The sequence below is a fragment of the Acinonyx jubatus genome, chromosome A1 (genome assembly GCF_027475565.1).
Source record: "Acinonyx jubatus isolate Ajub_Pintada_27869175 chromosome A1, VMU_Ajub_asm_v1.0, whole genome shotgun sequence".
Taxonomy (NCBI): domain Eukaryota; kingdom Metazoa; phylum Chordata; class Mammalia; order Carnivora; family Felidae; genus Acinonyx; species Acinonyx jubatus.
The window spans coordinates 154,919,351-154,939,909 of NC_069380.1; the positions used below are offsets into that span (position 1 = coordinate 154,919,351).

Sequence of the window (20,559 nt, forward strand, 5' to 3'; positions counted from 1 at the left end):
AAAGCACATGGCATTTTAGCAAATTAAAACCACCTAGACCAGGACTGTTCAAAAGACACATAAGTAAACTGCATATATAATTTTACAGTCTTAGTGGTCACATTAAAAACGTAAAGAGAAATACGTAAAATTAATTTTAACAATGCTTACTCTAACATATCTAAAATATTTCAATTTCAACATGTACTCAACATACAAATTATTATATATTTTATAATTTTTATACTAATCTTGGAGATCTGGTGTGCATTTTACATTTATAGCGGATTTTGATTCAAAGTCGCCACAACTGAGTGCTCAATAGCCACAAATGGGTGGAGGCTACTACATCTGACAGCACAGACTTAGAGTTTGGGGTTCATTCTTCATTCCCAGCTTGCAGTTCAAACATTCTCTCTTCAGAGAGGTCTTCCCTTACCGCCTCACCAGACATGACCTTCCCCAATTACTTTCCTTATCAGGATCCTTTTTATTTCCTTCATAGTGCGTCACAGCCTGGAAAGTTCTCCTTTATGCATTCATTTACTTATTTATAGTCTGCGGCCCCTAACAATAATGCAAGAAACTTGAGGGCAGAGATCTTGTAGTCAAGATTTTATCCTCAGCCTCTGGCATGGTGCTGAGCACAGAGTGGAATTTGATAAACACTGTTAAATATAAATAAATAAATAAATAAATAAATAAATAAATAAATAAATAAATAAATAAATAGAGTTTAGGCTATAGTTTGGCAAATAATAGAATATTTCAAAAGGTTTTCTAAGACAAGGTATTTATCATAGAAAAGATATGACCTACCATATCACTGAACTTTTAGCAAATACATTGGGTAACATTTTCCTGAATTGCAAAAATTACTTCTTTTTCATAATGTTAATGATCCTCAATCAATAACATACTTTATTTTCATATACAATAGTAAATATCAAAACATACTTGTTTCATTATTCCAGCAAAAATTTGGAAAGATGCTTACAAGAAAGCTTTGGTCCTAATGACTTAAGTCTGGATATCATTAGGATGTCTATTCACTTCCTACTCACAAAAACATAAAATATTATCTATAAGACATTTGCAGGAGAAATTGATATATTTGCCTGACTGCTATATGTGCCTCCTCCTGGTATCATCCTTCTGATTTTTATTTCGCAAATCACCCATCCATCCCTTCTTCTTAGTCCGTATTTGGGTCATGCTGACCTGGCCCCAGAAGTGGGCATGTGACGCAGGCCTGATTAACCCGCGTATACTGTCTACAGAGCTACAGTGATCAGTTCAGGGATGATCACGTAACCCAAGCTGGTTCACTGAGATCCAAGATTCTATTTTTTGCTTAGAATGTGAAAGAGTTTAAGTTTATAGAACGTAAGCCTAGAATTGCTGACAGACATATGTGCTACCACATGAGGTAAGGTTGTTTAAAAACTGAAGCCAATCAAGAAAAAAAAGGCAAAAATGTAAAAGGCAGACTCCTGATGCTACTGTAGTTCCGACATCTGGCCATGCATTAAGTCACATCTGCCTTCTGCTGCTACAATGGATACACTAGAATATTCACTGCAGAATTGTTTGTAATAGCGAAAAAATGCAAATGTTGCATTGGGTCATGAAGAGCAGAAGGTTAAGTAAACAATGGGTTCACCATACTAAGGAATAGTATGAAGCTGTTAAACATAACTAGCTTCTCTACATGCGCCACCATGCAAAACTCCCTAAAAGGTATTAAATGGAAAGGACGTGTTGCAAAAATAAACATTATCCCAGTTATGGGTACATGAATTTTTACATGCAAATTCATAGAAAAGAACCTGGATGGACTGCACACCAATTGTGGCTAAGACATTATATCTGGGAAGAGGGTTTGAAATAGGGGATGATGGGCGACAAAGACAGATCTGATCATTTTGCTCAGCGTATTACCTATTTCATAAATCTTGCTCAGTTACCTATTTCATAAATTCACAAAAATAAATTCATGTATTCTTGAGGTAATTTGAAAAGAACATGTTATTTTTTGAAAATAAAATGTTACTTTTTTTGAGAGAGAGAGCATGAGCAGGGGAGGGGCAGAGGGAGAAAGAGAATTCCAAGCAGGCTCCACACCCAGCACAGACCCAATGTAGGCCTCAATCTCACAACTGTGAGACCATGACCTGACCCGAAATCCAGAGTTGGATTTTTAATTGACTAAGCCATCCAGGTGTCCCAAGAACATGGTATTTTTAAAAATAAGATCATAATTTGATATTTTTATGTCTATTTTGCTATATTATTTGCAGTCTAAGTGGACTACTCTTCTTTATTCTTATTTTTAAAACAATGTAACAAAAATAAAGTGCTCTTCTCTGCCCCACTCTCTCCATTCTTTACCAGCCCAAACTTATGTGTCCTCTCATTTTTCAGTCTGGCTAAAGGATATGCTAAGATAGAGACAAAGGCAGGACAGAAGATACAGGAACAGACACTAAACTACATTAGAACCTCCAATGTACCTTCTACCATTGGCCAAGGGCTTTGATTTTTTTTTCTCTTAGTCTTTTCCAAAGCTCTTTTATTGACCTCATAAAAATACAGCTTGGATCTATTCAACAGTCAACATATCAACAGCCAAATGTTTATAATCATACGTCCTATATTAATTTAGTTTGTCTTAAATCTGAGTAAATAAACTTGCTCATTATCAGCTCACTGAAAAAAACTCTGGTCTCTGAATTTGGTATAATTGCTTTTCTAATTAACATAAAACCTAAACCTTTTTTTTTCCCAGCTTGCTCTAGTCCTAAAAAAATCTTCACGTGATCTTAGTTATGTTCATACCACCCCATGATTTTATATTCCCCCTAAATTTCCACAGTTCTCTCTCCTTAAAAATTATACAGCTAAAGATGCTTTGAGTCTGAGGCGGGAGTCAGGGCCCTGTTGACTTTTAGGATAGCCAACCAGAACTGGAACATACACGGTGCTGACAAACGGATGAGTTTGCCAAGCAGTGAGTATTGCTCTATTTTATTCTCCCAATCATTCTAATAACGTAAACCTCTTACAGAGCCTACTGAACTTTCTCCTTCCATTCTCATTGCTTCCACTTAAAATCTTAAGGCATCAAATTGACTTGAGATTTCCTGGAAGAAATACTACTTTACAGATAAAATTGAAGCCACCACGTTCCCCTGCCTATCCTGTTGCCTCCCTTTCTCTTCAAAGGTAAACACTCTCCAGGGTCATCTTGATCATTCCCATACATCTTTTTAGTCTTTCATTATATATATGTTTATCCGTAAATAAGATAGTGATTTGCATGTTTTAAGCTTTGCAAAATTATATAATAGATCCTTTACTTTTGTGTGTGTGTGCTTAATATTCTCTCCTTGGGATTTACATGTAGTTCTACATAGTTAATTCTTTTTAACTGCTGTGTGTCATTCCAATTCAGGTATCCATTCTCCTGCTGATGGACACAGGTTGTTTTTAATTTATTGCTATTATTAAACTATTCTAATTCTTGTATATGGGCAAGAATTTCTTTAAAGATGAATACCTAGAAATGGAATTAATAGGATCACAGGATGTGATCCTGTCTTGACATGGTGATGCCCTGTCTTGACTAAATATTGCCAAACCACATCTCAACATAATTAGATTAATTTATAATTCAACCGGTGGTGTATTTGAATTTTTGTTACACTAGATTCTTGTAAATAATCTCCACAGTATTGATATTCCAGACTGATATTTTTGGCATGTGACTGATACAGAATCTTGATGTTTAATTTGGGTTTCCCTAATTATTCCTGAGCTGAGCATCTTATTATTATTGGTCTTTTTCCTATCAGGTTGTTTGCTTTCCCTTATTAAATTTTGGTAGGTCTTTATATACTGCAGTTCTACTCCTTTGTCAATTATATGAATTATAGATATCACCCTTCAGTGTGTGGTTTATCACTATTTATAATGTCTTTTGCTATTTATTATTATTATTATTATTATTATTATTATTATTATTATTATTTAATGTTTATTTTGAGAGAGATAGAGTACTAGCAGGGGAGACAGGAAGAGAGAGAGAGAGAGAGAGAGAGAGAGAGAGAGAGAGAATCTTAAGCAGGATCCATGCTCAGCATGTATCCCACAACTGTGAGATCATGACCTGAACCAAAATCAAGAGTCAGACACTTAACCAACTAATCCACCCAGGTGCCCCTGCTATTTATTACTTTTAGACTTAGGATTTGATTTTAATTTAAAACTTTACTTTTTTCAATTATTTATCCCTATTTCTTGAGTCAGAAGTATGGTGAATATTATGTGTTCCTCAGTTATTACTTCTGAAGCATTCCTAGCAATGACGTCATATTGCATATCAAAAGGGGAACCTAGAAGAACTCCTACTTCTAATGAGCACCTCAGTTCACCATTTATAGGACATCTGCTGTTGGCCTTATTGTGTTAGAAAGTATAAATAAGAGCAGTCCACACAACTGAGAAATACACAGTCTAATTGAGGGGAAAAAAACTTGTAAGTATGATGATGATGAAGTAAACATGTGCCATTAACTATGGTAATTATTTAATAGTTTTTTTTTTTTATGTGAGAGAGAGAACACAAGTGGGGGTGGCAGATTCTTCAAGAGAGAGATTCTTAAGTAGGCTCCCTGCTGAGCCTTAAAGTGGGGCTCGATCCCATGACTCTGGGATCATGACCTGAAGTGAAATCAAGAGTCAGATGCTCAACTGACTGAGCCAGGCTGGTGCCCCTATTTAATAGTAGTTTAAATAAGATGAAGTGAATGTTATTGTAAGAGATACATACAAGGTGATATGGAAGCAGAGAGAAGAGAATATGTTATCATCTTGTATCTCAAAGATGTTTCAAGATATAAAGTGGTCAAGGGGTGCCTCGGTGACTCAGTCGGTTAAGCGTCCTACTTCAGCTCAGGTCATGATCTCAATGTTAGTGAGTTCGAGCCCCACATTGGGCTCTGTGCTGACAGCTCAGAGCCTGGAGCCTGCTTTGGATTCTGTCTCTCCCTCTCTCTCTGCCCCTCCCCTGCTTGAGCTCTGTCTCTCTCTCTTTCTCAAAAATAAATAAAGATTAAAAAAAAAAAGATATACAGTGGTCATATTTGAAGTAGTAGGGCCTGAGAGATGTAGCAAGACCTAGAACTGTTATTCCTATTTTCCCAAACAGATCACTCATAAATAAATCCTAATTTATTTAGAATATTAATAGGAATTAAGGGCTGAGTTACTCATGAAAAAAAAAATGCTTCCTTGGGAAACAACTTCGTCTTTACAATCAGTGATCCAATCACATAATGACATTTACTTCATTCATGAGAGATAAAGTTAAAAAAAAAAGCTGAGAGATCTTAGGAATCATAAGAAATTGCATGTCTGCCTGTGTCAGATTATTAATAATTTATAACACTGCAGTTAAAAATAAGCTCTTGTTCTAAAAGAAATCCATTGGTGAACACATTTTGTTTAGGCATCCAAATATGTCTTTGTAAGTACAGATGTTCACATTGTGTTTCTCGTGGTGGAGATAATATCTATCGCCTTACAAAAAAGTACAGAAGATGAGAGTGCTTAATATTTGTCACCCAGGAGGAAGAAGAGACTATCGAGCTAGAAACAGAGAAGGGCAGCCAGCAGCACCGCGTATCTCCCGAGGATGGATGAAGGGTGTCCCACTTCCCTGAAGCTATGAGCTTTATACTCCAGTCTTCACATCAGTGTGAACCTCCAGGGCTTACAAACTAAAATGTGTTTTCAATACTTGGGGGTGACAGTGAAAGGAATCTGGAAGTGAAAACATAAGACTGCTGCCTGAGAATTAAATGTGAAAGTAAAAATACAGTAAGTCAGAGCATAGCTAAATGAAGGCAGCTTCACTAGTCAAAATGATGCAAATTCATGCCCAGAGGCATGCATAGTACTGAGTAAAGGTTTTCCAGCCTCATCTAAGGGAGACAGTCTCTGCTTGGCTTTAGAGGCCTGATCTGTTGTGGGAAAATCTCAGGAAGGCCAGACCTTCTTCAGGAGAGGCTACACCTCTGGATGGTGATGCGAATATTCCTGATTTTTAAACCTTACCCTCTATACTGTATAAGAGACAAACAAAAGCTTTGGAAGGCCAGATGGACCCACTGTACAGGCAGCCTTGGACCCTCAGGCATGGCAATAAACTGACTGACCATACAACCTCTACTAATAGAAAAGCAGTCCAGACAAGAAAATAGGTATGAAGCAGTCTCCGAAGTAAGCACAGACAATGGCTATTCAGACACTGGGAGATGGTGCTCCAGGCTGGTGACCTGTCCCTTGCTGCTGTGGATTCGCCTCTCTAATTCCGTCAAACCCGAATCTAAAAATAAACTGACCTTCTGATTCCTTGCTCACCAAGCTGCTTTCTGGTTAGAATTTGGTATCCCGTCTGCGTGTCTTCATGCAGAAACTTGAGGGACTTGAGAGGCAGCTCAGGAGCTATGTCCTCATCACAGATTAATAAATTGACAGCCCGGTCAGAGATGTGGCCCCTACAGGCACAAATAGGCTGGGTTGGAGTATGAACCGCCAGGCCCAGGACTTTCACTTCTCCTTGTAAATGGGAACATTGGCATTCTGATCCTGTACATTAGTCGTATGTGCGTCATTAATATGAGCCCAGCCCTGGGGGACAGATGGGCTCTGGAAGTGCTGACGAGTGTGGTTTCTAGACCCACAAGGCTTTGGGCCAGACCATGGGTAGTGGCCAACTCCCTGACACAAGTCCACCTGCAAAGCCTCTTAGGACCTTAGGTAATTTATCTTGCAGCCTCACTTCCCCTGCCTTCTGCCCCCGTGGCATGTCTTTTAAAGGATCCTTACCTGGTTCTCAGGAGATCCAGAGGTGACCTAGAAGTGTGAAGAGAAGGATTAAGGATAAAACCCAATGAACACCAAGGGACAGAACATTCATGGAAATCAAAATATATACTTGCAACCATTGGTGCTACGAAGCAGACATTGTGCTATGAGCTTGCCAGACATCATCCCATGAAATCCTGAGAAACTGGAGCAGGTGCTACTTTTGGCAATTATTCTATTTTACAAAGGAGGAAAGTGAGGCTTAATGAGATTAAGTAACAACCACACTTACACAGCTAACAGGTAGTGGATATGGGGTTAGAACCCGTACCTTCAAACACTACACTATGTGGTTTGTATACTTTACTACACATTTTAAAAAACACCAAACATGCATTTTGCACTAATATGCTAGGCAATGCTCTAACTACTTTACCAATATTAGTTAACTTCTTCCTCATAATAAACTTATGGATTGGGCACTAAACATCCCTATTCTGATAAGGAAAGTGAGGCAGAGAGAAGTTACGATTATACAGCTGGCAGGGGGCATAGACAGGCTTCAAACCCAGGCACTCTGGCTCCAGAGACCATGCTCTGTATCTGTGCTACTCACTAGATTCCTCAGGAAGAACTGATGAAGATTCCAATCTTAAATATTCATTTTAGTGCGATTGTAAGTAGTTTTTCAGGAGGATGGATAGAAACACAGGGCAAAGACATCTCTTATGTCCTATCATGTTTCTTCATTATATATTGAACAGAAAAATGGCAATTCTTCTGTATTTGAGAACTATGGAGCAAGTAAACCACAGCATATGACAGGCGAGGGTGCAAGAACTCCTAGGATATATATACACAAAGAGGGTAACAAATTTAATTCTGCAGCTTTTTTTCTCTCACTACTATAGGAGGAATAAAATGACACTTTTTTATTTCTGCACTTATAAATCTTGCAAGGTAAAGATTGAAATACTTTTGAGAAATCTAAGATGAAGCAAATATTCCAGAGTTTAATTTAAGGGACATTTTCTCTTAGAAACCGAGCAAGTTTAGTATCAGAATAAAAGTTCTTTGAGCATAAAGAAATTGATGTGGTTATCTCCTACTTTACTTTTTTTTTAACCTGATATTTATAATGTGTATTTTTTTTGAGCAGCAGGCAAAAGTTTATTAGAGTATAAGATTAGAAAGGAAGAATATTGGGGCGTCTGGGTGGCTCGGTCGGTTAAGCGTCCGACTTCGGCTCAGGTCATGATCTCACGGTCCGTGAGTTCGAGCCCCGTGTCGGGCTCTGTGCTGACTGCTCAGAGCCTGGAGCCTGTTTCAGATCCTGTGTCTCCCTCTCTCTCTGACCCTCCCCTGTTCATGCTCTGTCTCTCTCTGTCTCAAAAATAGACGTTAAAAAAAATTAAAAAAAAAAAAAGAAAGGAAGAATATTAGGAAAGCACTCTTTACAGAGAGGGGGCATTCAAAAGTGAATGCCCCTATAATGTGTATTTTTGTTTAAAAAAAAACCTACATATTCTGTAAAACAAAAAACTCAAAATACTATAGAAGAGTATTCTGCACAGTTTAAAAGCTCCCATCCCTGCTTCTCTGCTACCCAAAGCTGACTACTCCTAATTTTGTTATTTCTTCATTTTCTAAGAATGTATGATCATATATAGGCACATGCTTTTTACAACCACAAAAAGGAATTTACTTCCCACATTATTCTCCAACATTCTTCTCTCTGAACATAGCTTCTCTTTTCATGTCAAGATACACACATGTTTATACATATGTTTATTTGCTTATTTTACCATCATCTGCTTATTCTTTTTACCATTATATTACCATTTTAATAATTTTATTTATATTTAATTAAAGTATAGCCAAAATATAAAAATTGGTTTCAGGTGTACAACACAGTGATTTGCTAATTCTATACATTTAGTCAGTGCTTCCCATGATGAGTGTAATCACCATCTGCCATCACAATGCTATTACCATATTGTTGACTATATTCCCCACTCTATACTCATCATCCCTGAGACTTATTTATTTTATAACTGGAAGTCTGTACCTCTTAATCACTTTTGCTTATTTTGCCCATCCCCCACTCTCTCCTTTCTGGTAACCACCAGTTTATTGTCTGTATCTATGAGTCTGTTATTATTGTGTGTTTGTTTATTTGTTTGTATGTGAGATCAACATATAAGTGAAATCACGTAGTGGTTGTCTTTCTCTGTCTGCCTTACTTCACTTAGTATAATAACCGTCTAAGTCCATCCATGTTGTCACAAATGGTGAGATTTCAGTTTTTTTTATGGCTGGGTAATATTTCATTGTATATATGTATACCACATCTTATTTATCCATTCATCTATCAATGGACACTTAGGTTGCTTCCATATCTTGGATATTATAAATAATGCTGCAATAAACATAGGGGTGTATAAATCTTTTTGAATTAGTGTTTTTGTTTTCTTCAGGTAAATACCCAGAAGTAGAATCATTGTATCATATAATATTTCCATTTTTATCTTTCTGACTAATTTACATACTATTTTTATAGTAGTTTCATCAATTTATATTCCCACCAACAGAGCATGAGGGCTCCCTTTTATCCACATCCTCGCCAACACTTATTATTTCTAGATACTGCTTACTTTAAACCAAACTTTCCATTCAACTTAAAATGGAACTTTCAGATCTATAAATTATAGACTTTTATTAAGAATAATACTTTGGAATTGATTTGGTAAAAATAACACCTTCTGACTCATACTGTAAATGTGAGGGGACTTTCTATTTAAATAATGAGAAAAGGCTTTCATTGCTTCCTATACCAACTAAACAGTCCAATTAAAAAAAAAATGTAACATTTACTTATTTTTTGAGAGACAGAGAGAGACAGCATGAGCGGGAGAAGAGCAGAGAAAGAGGAAGTCACAGATTCCAAAGCAGCCTCCAGGCTCTGAGCTGTCAGCACAGAGTCCGATGCAGGCCTTGAACTCATGAACCGCGAGATCATGACCTGAACCAAAGTCAGACATTTAACTGACTAAGCCACCCAGGTGCTCATAAAAAATCCAATTTAGACCTTTGCAGCCAGGGTCTAAAAAAGCTAACTGCATCCTGAATTTGTAAAGTCTCTTTAAGTCCTGGATCTGTTTTGTTCCCCTGCAAATCTGTGCTGTTTGATTTAGTTCATAAACTCTTTCCAGGGACTACCATCTTGGAAGATAGAGCATGCTACTCAACCAACTCATAAACTGTCTCTGAACAAAAAGGAAAAAATAATACTTTCCTTCTTTCAGCCATCTATTCTCCCAAACAACCCAACCTTCTTTGCTTACTACAATTTATATAATCTGGTAATCAGAACATACCACACTGCCCTAACAATACCTCTGCCTAGGGTTATACCTTATGAAATTCTCAACACAGCCCAAACTCAAACTGGGCTTGTTTAAAATTATATTTATCACTGCCACTCTACTCTATACTTCCTGCTCCTTTGCACCTTCCCTACCATAAACCTACTCCCTTTAGTGCCTCCTTCCTTATGTCCTTTGAAGACTGGGTTAAAAGTAAAACAAAACAAAAAGAACTTATTTCTTATTCTCAGCCTCTCCAAAAACAATTCTCAACTTGATAAATCTCTTTAGGGCAAAGAATAATCCAGAGTTAAATTATAAAATCCTTCGTTAAGAGATAAGACTCTAAGGCAGTGTCTCCTAGAACTTTTTAGATACACAAAGGCTAAGAATCTTAAGAGTAGGCTTTATAATTTCTCTCCATTAAACAATTGGGTTTCTATATATCAAAAGGATGTTATCTCTAGGTATCTCATAGGGATCCTAAAGTAGAGATCTGTGGACTCATAGGAGTCTTTGACAGAGACAGAGTGAGTGGGGAGGGGAAGAAAGAGAGGGAGGGAGAGAATCCCAAGCATGAACCATGAGATCATGATCTGAGCCCAAACCAAGACTTGGACGCTTAACCAACTAAGCCATCCAGGTGCCCCAGAGCTGTTTTTTTCTTAGTGGAATAGTATCAAGGGTGACTCAGAAGTTAAAACCAAGAGCCTACAGGGTGAAACCAACAGCCAGAAAGGACAGTTCTCAGCAGTAGGACTACCCCCTTTTGAAGAAACTGGCAGCATGAGCCTGCACGGATGGTCCAGTCATTGCTATGTGCTTTCCCTCTATTTTAAACGGGTGTGTATAGCAGTTTACCTATGTATGTCCTGTCATTGAAAGTTGGGTTTGTGGGGGGTAGGGTATGTGGGGAGATCTTGGTTAAAAGGTACAGAGTTTCAGTTATACAAGATGAATAAATTCTGAGGATCTAATGTATAGCATGATGACTACAGTTAATAGTAGGTTGTATACCTGAAATTTGCTAATATATCCTAAGTGTTCTCACCACACACACAAAATATTATTACTATGTGAGGTGATAGCAATGTTAATTGGGCTGGTTGTGGTAATCATTTCACAATGTATGCCTATATCAAAGCACTATATTCTACACCATGAATACACACACACACACACACACACACACACACACACACACACACACATATAAAACATATTTGTCAATTACACCTCAATAAAACTTGGGAAATAAATCTTTCCCATTCCACATGCTATTCGTGCAATGCAACTGACATTCCTCCCATCAAAAGATAATGGGAGGTTCCTTCTCTTTGAACAGAACTAGGACTATAGAAGATATTATGCTATGTGACTTCTGAAGATAGGACATAAAATCTGGCTCACAGACTGTCTAGTTCTCTGGAGGGCTTGCTGTTAGGATCCAGCCACCATATCGGAAGCCCAAGCAGCCCATGGAGAGGATCACATGGAGAAAAACTAGGCCTATTGCCTGAGTTGAGCTCCTTGCTGATGGGCAGCACCAACTTTCTAGGTGTCTGAATAAACCATCTTGTACATGGATCTTCTAGTCCTCAACTGGGTGTTGGTGCAGGGAGCAGAAACAATCTGATCTTGCCAAGCCTTGCCCAAATTGCATATTGATGAACAATATAAATGACCAATGCTGTCTTAAGCCACTAAGTGTGGGACGGTGTGTTATGCAGCAATATATAACTGAAGTACCTTCTTACTGCTTTCCTTGCATGATGTCTTCTATTTCTCTTCATTCCCCATGAATTTTCTAGAAGATAAAGCTGATCAAGTTATGTCTGAGACTTTTGTTTTTGTTTTTGGGTTTTTTTGGCCATTAGGAGCTCTGCCACTAAACTATAATCACTCTGAGGTCATGAATGATTTCTTAACTTTATAATAGCATTAAACATTTACTGAATAAATCATTTACCAAAATATTTTGTTCCTGTAACTTAAATAGGATCTAAAAAGGAGTCTTGACTCATAACATATAAATTTTGTGAAACCGAATTACCAAATTAACAATACTGCTGATTCCCCTTTAATGAACATAAGGGGGAAAATTTAAAGAATTAATTCACTTTCAAATGTTGAAATAATTTCTACTTATAAATTGAGAGACATCCTTGATGAAAACATCCAATGACTAAGAAAATACAGTATGAGAAATTGACACATATTTCTTTATAAGCAAATGATAAACTGTTTTGCCTAAACCTTAATAATCTGATTTTGATAAATACATAATTCTGCTTTATCACATAAAAGTACCAAATTATGAGCAATCCTTAATATTCCAAGTATGATATTTCTTAATACCATTTCTGGGAATTCCTAAATTTTCTGTTAACATAATATACCATATATTTTCTTCTGTATATTCTTTTATTCCTTCTGTAGTACACAACCACTCCCAAATTTACTCTGTAACAAATTCTTGGTATTTGCATTTTTTTCTTTTTCTTTTTTTTTAAAATTTTTAATGTTTTTATTTATTTTTGAGACAGAGAGAGACAGAGTATGAGCAGGGGAGGGGCAGAGAGAGAGGGAGACACAGAATCCGAAGGAGGCTCCAGGCTCTGAGCTGTCAGCACAGAGCCCAATGAGGGGCTTGAATCCACGGATTGTGAGATCATGACCTGAGCCGAAGTCGGACGCCCAGCCAACTGAGCCACCCAGGAGCCCCGTTCTTTTCTTTTTCTTTTTGCTTCTTAGTGATTACTTCTTCCCAAGGAAGACTATTTTTTATTATTTATGTTAGATTTTAATAAAACCCACTTCTTCCAAGAAGTTTAAGGTGCTTGGCATACAGAGGATTTTTTTGTGTTTCGTTTGTTTGTTTTAATGAACACCCTCCAAACCTTGCAATAGCAAAGAAGAACAACAGCAAAGTTAGGAGGAAAAGATCACAGTTCAGGGTACAGAGCAGCAAGGTCAGAAATGAATAGAAGTTGGTTTACTTGTAGAGTAGTTGAGATCTCAGGGAACTGTGAAAATAATAGGTCAAAACCATGGTCAACTTTATAGCATGACCCTTGGGAAAAGAAGATGCCCCGATATTTCATGTTTAAAGTTAACTGCAGGATCCCTAGTTCCAGGCTACCCTATTTCTGCCAGTCTCTTACATTTGTGTCAAGACAACTGATTAGAAGTTAAGTAGTAGTCCCTGCTCTACATTATGCTGGATTTGGACAAAACTAAAGGTAGAAGCCATCTGAAGTCAATGACTTTCTCTATATTTAAACTCACTGAAGAAATTAATTGATATATGACTTGGGGACATGACAGTGAATTTGAAATAAAAGGAGGCACAGGGGGCAGTGAAGAGACTTTTGTGGGTTCCTTGTAACAAGACCTCTAAGAGGAAGGCTGGCATGCCACATCTGTGAAAGTGAGACCTCAGACACTTTTGAATAGGGACTAAGAGTTAGAACTAAGCTGATTTAAAGACAGTGAAGGAGTGTGGTATTTATCACACACTGATTGTGTGTGAGCAAAGACTCATGCAAAAGTGCCACCTCTTCCACAGAACAAAATCAGAAAGGCATACCCAGTGTAACATCTGTGTCACACAAGACTGCTCACAGTATTTCCATTGTGGAGATTGTGACTTCTTAAGAGAAATTTTCAATAGGGAACAACGACAACAAAAGCAAAAAAGCAAAGTATTTCAACAGCTTCTTAAAAGAGTATTAATGACCACATGACAACTGGTGGGCAAAACACCAAAGAACATTTTCATTCTCTGGCAGACAAAAATGAAATTCTTAATTGCGTGTTCAGTTTAATACAGTTATGCACTTGCACAAAAAAATCAACCTCTTACAACCAATATAGCTTGTGGAATTGTGAAAATAATTAGGTCCAAACTATGGTCAATTTTATAGCACGACCCTTGGGAAAATGAAGGAAAAGGAAGACAGAATACATGTTAATCCAGGGGTGGAGTGGAAAGCACAGAAAAGGGAAAAGCAAGGAGTTATCTTAAAATCTGCTTGAGAAAATGGGTCTGCTTAAAAGACTTTCCATAAATGGAAGAAGCTTTAATTCTTGCAGTATGCTAAAGCACAAAAGCTTTAATGCCTCACAGAGCTACAGAAGATAAATGGAAGAACTTCAGGAAAAAAACTAAATACTATGAAAGTCCTGAAATCTCTTTTCTTATAAAGTGTAAGATTTTAATTGTAAAGTCTTTTCATGAATGCTGAATGGGGCAGAGAAAGAATCAGCTGAATCTCCAAAATAACTCCCCAACCCATCAATGAATGTTAATATCATTCTAAAATATGTATTACATACAATATTGTTCTAAATAGCTCTAGTGGGAGCCCCTGCAAGTGTAATTTTGTGTAATCCCATTATGTTTTTGCATTTTCATGGTGTTCAAATGCATTATGCATTATAATCGTTCAAACACACAGAGATGGTAGGGTTTAGGGTCTTCTACCATGATAGCGAATCATTATTTTTAATAGCTTCTACTCTGATTATAGTGGCAATCAATGTTTATTTTTACATATTAGGAAAGTTATAAAAAGTATACATTTAAAAAACTGTCTATAATACCAACTCTTACACATAACTAATGCTAACATATTTACATCCTTAAGTACTTCTTGAGCATCTACTTTGTGCCAGGTCCTTGTCTTAGAATGAAGACAAGAATTTCCATCCTTCCACATGAGAAGAGATAGAAAGTAAACCTATAAACAGATAAATAATGTTGAACAATACAAAGTAATAAGGGAAAAATAATATGGGAAAATAAATTAGGCTAATGTGATAGTGAGTAAATAAGAGGTAGGAAGAGGGAAGAGCTTAAACTAGTGGGAAGGGTTGATCACTCTGACAAGGTAACTTTTGCAAGAAGAACCAATTGATGATCAGGAATCAAGTGTGGCAAGATCCAGGGGAAGATTGTTTTGGGAACATGGACCAGCACGACCAAAGTCCCTGGCATAGAAATGATCTTGTGAGAGACAGAAGAAGGCCAGACTGTAGTGAAAGAAGGCAGAGTTGAGGGAGAGGATGTTGGAGAATTGAGTGGGGCCATAATGATGTAAGGTCTTGGAAGCAATGAGAAGGAATGTGCACTTCATTTTGGTGATTTCCAACATGGGAGTCACATAATCTGTTTTAGAAAGAACACTCCCACTGCTATGTGGAGGTAAGATCAGAGGAGACAAAAGAATAAACATAGGCCCACCTGTCAGGAAGTTATTGCAGAATCCAGGTGGCTTAGATCAAAGTGTGTTGAGATTCAGGATATATTATGGGTAAAGGGAACATAAATTGCGAATAGAATAGACAAAAGTATGAAGAAAAGAAGGGATCAAAGATTATTCTTAGGTTTCTGGCCTAAGCAATTAGAAGAGTGGTTCTGTTTACTGAGCAGTGAAATTTCATAAATAAAGGTCCCTTTATCACACAGGAAGAATACATTGTTAATCTGGTCCCATTTCTGATTAGCCACTAAAAAGCCCAGAAACGCAATTAGCTTTAAGATGTAGTAATTGGTATTTGAGATTTCTGAGATATCTTTCATTATCCAACAAAAGAATTTCTGATCCTCATTTCTTTGTTTATTTAGGGTCCTATTTTTGAGGTCCATCCTAGGTTTACTTTTTTTTTAATAGTGTGATGCTATTTATTATAAATAAAAGTAAACATGTCCCTAACCAAAAACATAAGCCAGATCCTGAGACTGAACACTATTTATACCCACTGGCTCCCTTTATTTCTTCTTTTGACTTGGGTCCTGTGCATTTTTTAAATGTGCATGTGTGTATGTGTGTTCCCCCATTAATTTAAAAACATACATCTTTTTATATTAAGAATATTAACCCTTGGTCTGCATGCAATTTTTATTTGTCATTTGCCTTTCCATTTTGTTTTTGTTTTTTTTTTTTTTATCCAAGAAATACTTTAGGGGTGCCTGGGGGCCTCAGTTGGTTGAGTGGCCAACTCTTGATTTTGGCTCAGGTCATGATCCTAGGGTTGTGGGATCAAGACCCAGAGCCTGCTTGAGATTCTCTCTCTTCCTCTCCCTCTGCCCCTTCCTCCTTCCTGCACTCTCTCCCTTTCTCACTAAATTTTTTGTACTTTTGTACTATTTCATTTTGTACTATTGCCATTTTTAACCTATTTGAGACTAAATCAATCATTCATGAAATGGGTTTCCATGGGCTTGGGTCTTAGGGATGTGATTCTCTGCTTTCATTGAATAACTGCATCATCCCCGGCACTTCTGCTTCTGAGTGTTCTCGTAGGAGTTTCACTGTCACGTTACTCAACAGGTCATAGCACCTAGCACAAGTGATGTCATTCCATTGCCACATATCCCAGAAACAAAATCATCAAATAAATTCAAAACATCAAATCAACTCATTAGGGATGAAAGCAAAACAAAACCAAACAAGCAGTGAAAAATAGCAAAAACTAAAAGTGAATACATACAGAAACAAACTAAGCTAATGGTTTATTAAATAGATCAAGTAGCCACATCGAGCAAACATTTACTCCAAATATTTCCACCAAAAGCAACCAGGCATTCCTAAATAAATGAAGGGCTCCAGGTCTGAAGCAGGGAAAGGACAAGATAATTTGGGGCATTTTATGCCAGAAAACAACCATGCACTCAATGATGAAAGGCCACACCATAAAAGAAGAGAGATTAGAGAAAGCTCTTCTTTGCCAAAGAATCTCAGCTAATTAACACAGAAGGGGGACTTCTGGTTTCTGGCCTGGCTTGTAAGGAGCTTAGAAGTCATGTCCTTCCAAGTAAAAAGCTGAACAAACTGAAAAAAAAATCAATAGCTCTTCTTATCTGGCAGAGAAGTGAGGTCACAGGGCAAAATACTGACTCAAAAATTAGAGAGATGGACAATCAAATCAAGAGAATCACAACCTACCGGAGCAAAAACCCATGAGCAGAAGCCTCTGTGGGAACCTGTGTCAGGATAGGAAAACCTAAACCGGAATTGATGAATTACTAGAGGCTCAGTGTGAACTAGTCTTAGCGTTAAAAAGCTCAGGGATGTCTAGTCAAAGGGAGGGGTCCATAATTTTATGAGTTGTACCTCCAGGATTTCTTACACTGAATATTAAAGAAAAATCCCCTTGTGCTTCCAGCAGTGGGAGGGGAAAAGGAACCATTTTGAAATAAGTTTTCTTTACCAAGGCCTGCCCTCAGGGCCAACCTAAGGGTTAGTGGAGACTGAGAAGCACCTGTAAAGTTCACAGTCTAGGAGCACAGGCTCACTAGAAGATTGAAACTTTATCACAGCACTATAGAATTCTTCCCAGTCCCTCACACCTCACTACCACATCACTGAAGTCTTATTGATGTTCCTTTTACCCAATACATCATGTCTACATTTCAACAAAAGGATTACACACTATTAGCATACTAAAAGGTGAAAAACACAACTTGAAAAGACAAAGTCAGCATTAGAACCAGACTCAGATATGGCAGGGATGTTGGAATTATCAGACTGGGAATTTAAAACTATGATTCATATGCTAAGGGACTGAATGCAAAAAGTAGACAGCATGCAAGAACAGATGGGTAATGTATGCAGTGAGATAGAAATTCTGAGAAAGAATAAGAAGAAATGCCAGAGATCAAAAACCTGTAAAATAAATGAAGAGTGCCTTTGATGGGCTCATAGAGCGGGCACAGCTGAAGGAAGAATTTCTGAGCTTGACTCTATGTCAACAGAAACCTCCAAAGATGAAAAGCAAAGAGAAAAGGACAGAAGAAGAAGAAGAAGAAGAAGAACAGAATATCCAAGAACTGTGGGACAACTACAAAAACATATAACCTATGTGTCACGTAACTGGAATACCAAAATAAGAAGAGAAAAAGGAAAAGAAGAAAGATTTGGAGGCATAATGGTTGAGAATTTTCCCAAATTAATGTCAGACACCAAAACACAGATCCAGGAAGCTCAGAGAACACCAAAAAGAATAAATGCCGAAAGAAAGAAAGAAAGAAAGAAAGAAAGAAAGAAAGAAAGAAAGAAAGGAAGGAAGGAAGGAAGGAAGGAAGGAAGGAAGGAAGGAAGGAAGGAAGGAAGGAAGGAAGAAAGAAAGAAAGAAAGAAAGAAAGAAAGAAAGAAAGAAAGAAAGAAAGAAAGAAAGAATCCCACAGAAGGAATGATAGAATTCCAGTTTCTCTTAAAAAATTAAAATTAAGACAAAGAGTCTACGCTTGATAAATTTGTATTTTGAAGATTCTATATCCTGAAATAAAACTCTCTCTTTTCAAAACAGATCACTTTTCCTGTCAAGATACAAAACAGTATATATGGGGAGACAACATCTTATTTCTTTTTGGTTCAATCCAATGAAAAGCAAGGCACACCACAGATACAGAGCCTCCTCCTTCAGCCAAAGTAACAACTTTCTTGTATTTATGTTTTGTGATCAGTGTAACAAATCTAATGGGGATTCTGAGCCATAACAAGGGGCACGACTGATTCACTGCCATCCCCACCAAGACCGTATTCCATTCATCAGATTGGTCCTGTGTGTGGCAGGCAGTGTGTGTGCCCAGGGCAGGGTGTGGTGGGGGCAGAAGTGCATATGGCAGAGACAACCCAGAGAGTCAGATTGAAGCTGCATCAAGAGGTGATACAATTCTTCCTACAGTTTCCAGGTTTCCTGTGGAGAATGCCTTCTCTCCTGGCCATAAGCTGGTCAATGGAGAGAATGAAAACCTGAATTATACATGAGCAGACTAGAGTGACAGTCTAAGGAACCCCATCAAAGACTAAATAAATGGCCTCAATTGATATCTAATTTCAAGTAATCGATGGATAACAGAGCTGCTCTGGGTGACTTCACAAAAAAACAGTAAATAACACTATTTCATCCATTAGATTGTATGCTCCCTTGGGCCAGAGGCTTTTTTTTTCTCATCATAAGTGGTCAGTTGCTAACATGACCCCCATCTTTTATTCCTCCTTGTATTCACATATGAGACAATTTGCAGCTCCTCCAGTAGAGAGGTGGAATTTGTTTGCCCTTCCCTTCAATGGAGTCTGGCCTTGTGACTTGCTTCGAATGATACAATGTACCAAAAGCTAGCTCCAAGCATAGGCCTCAAGAGACCTTCCATGCACTTGCAAATTTGCTGACATGAATAAGCTCAGGCTAGCTGGCTGGAGGATCAGACCACTTTGACCAGAGACCAACAGGTGAGGCCATTCTGACACTGGTCTAGCCAGTGTCAGCTGACCTAACGGCTAATTGCAGATACATGGGTGGGCCAAGCCAACACCAGAAGAAAAGCCCAGTCAAAATGCCAACCTGGAGAATTATGAGCTAAGTAAAGGCTATTGCTTTAAGCCACAAGGTTTAGGGGTGGTTTATTATGTAGCAAAAGCCAATTGATACACAATCATCCCTAGTGTTTATCACAGTATTAGGCATTAAGAAGGCACACATCAAAAGTTGGGTAAATATGTCGTTGAATATGTTAGTCCATCTACCACGTTGCCCATAGTGTGCCAATGGTGTGCCAAGTATGAGGATACATGGTCTCTACCATTAAGGAGCTATCAGGCTAGCAGAAGAGACAAATGAACTGGTGGTATTCACACAAGATATTGTATTAAAGCATGCTAGTAGTATGTTCAGGATAACAGGAGAGATGCCTAGGGGCAAGGGTCAGAGGAAGCTCCTTGAGGAGGTGATAGATTAGCTAAGTGTTTTTTTTTTAAATGGCAGAGTGACCGGATGAAGTAGTGGGATTGTGTGTATGTGCTGTACAGAGAAAAAAGTGTAGAAGGCTAAAAATTAAACTACTCAGGAAAATGGGACTGGAGCAGGGGAGGGGCAGGTGGTTAACATTCAGTACGGCTCTGTTACCAGCTACGTGGAGCTCAGCCCTTACTTCAACTCTCTGAGCCTTGGTTTCCTTAGCCAAGTAGGACATGAATGGCGCTTGGCACATAGAGTTGTTTGGAGCAATAAATAAGATAGCCTGTGTAAAGTGCTTGCCCAGTGCCAGCATGTAATATCTACCAATAGTGCCTGTCTATTATTATTTATTGTCTTGTTACCATAAGCACATATTTCTTTCGATTTAAATATATTTCAACAAAGTAGAAAATAAATCTTCAAAAATAAGGTGATCATTGAACACTACAATGTATACATTAACCTTGAAAAGAAGGAAATTCTTTACCTGAATCTTTACATTCTGCGTTTCTGTAACACATCAAACACATCAAATAAAATAGAAGTGAAGGAAAGGTTTTCCAAGCAGAAGAGACAGCAAGTATAAACTTAGGGTGTTGTG

The 20,559-nt window shown here is 37.8% G+C and overlaps 1 protein-coding gene across 12 annotated transcripts in view; it reads right to left on the bottom strand.

Moving 5' to 3' along the window:
• MCTP1 (multiple C2 and transmembrane domain containing 1) overlaps positions 1-20,559 on the bottom strand; it is a 522,244-nt gene that overhangs the window by 335,856 nt on the left and 165,829 nt on the right. The window lies entirely within an intron of this gene.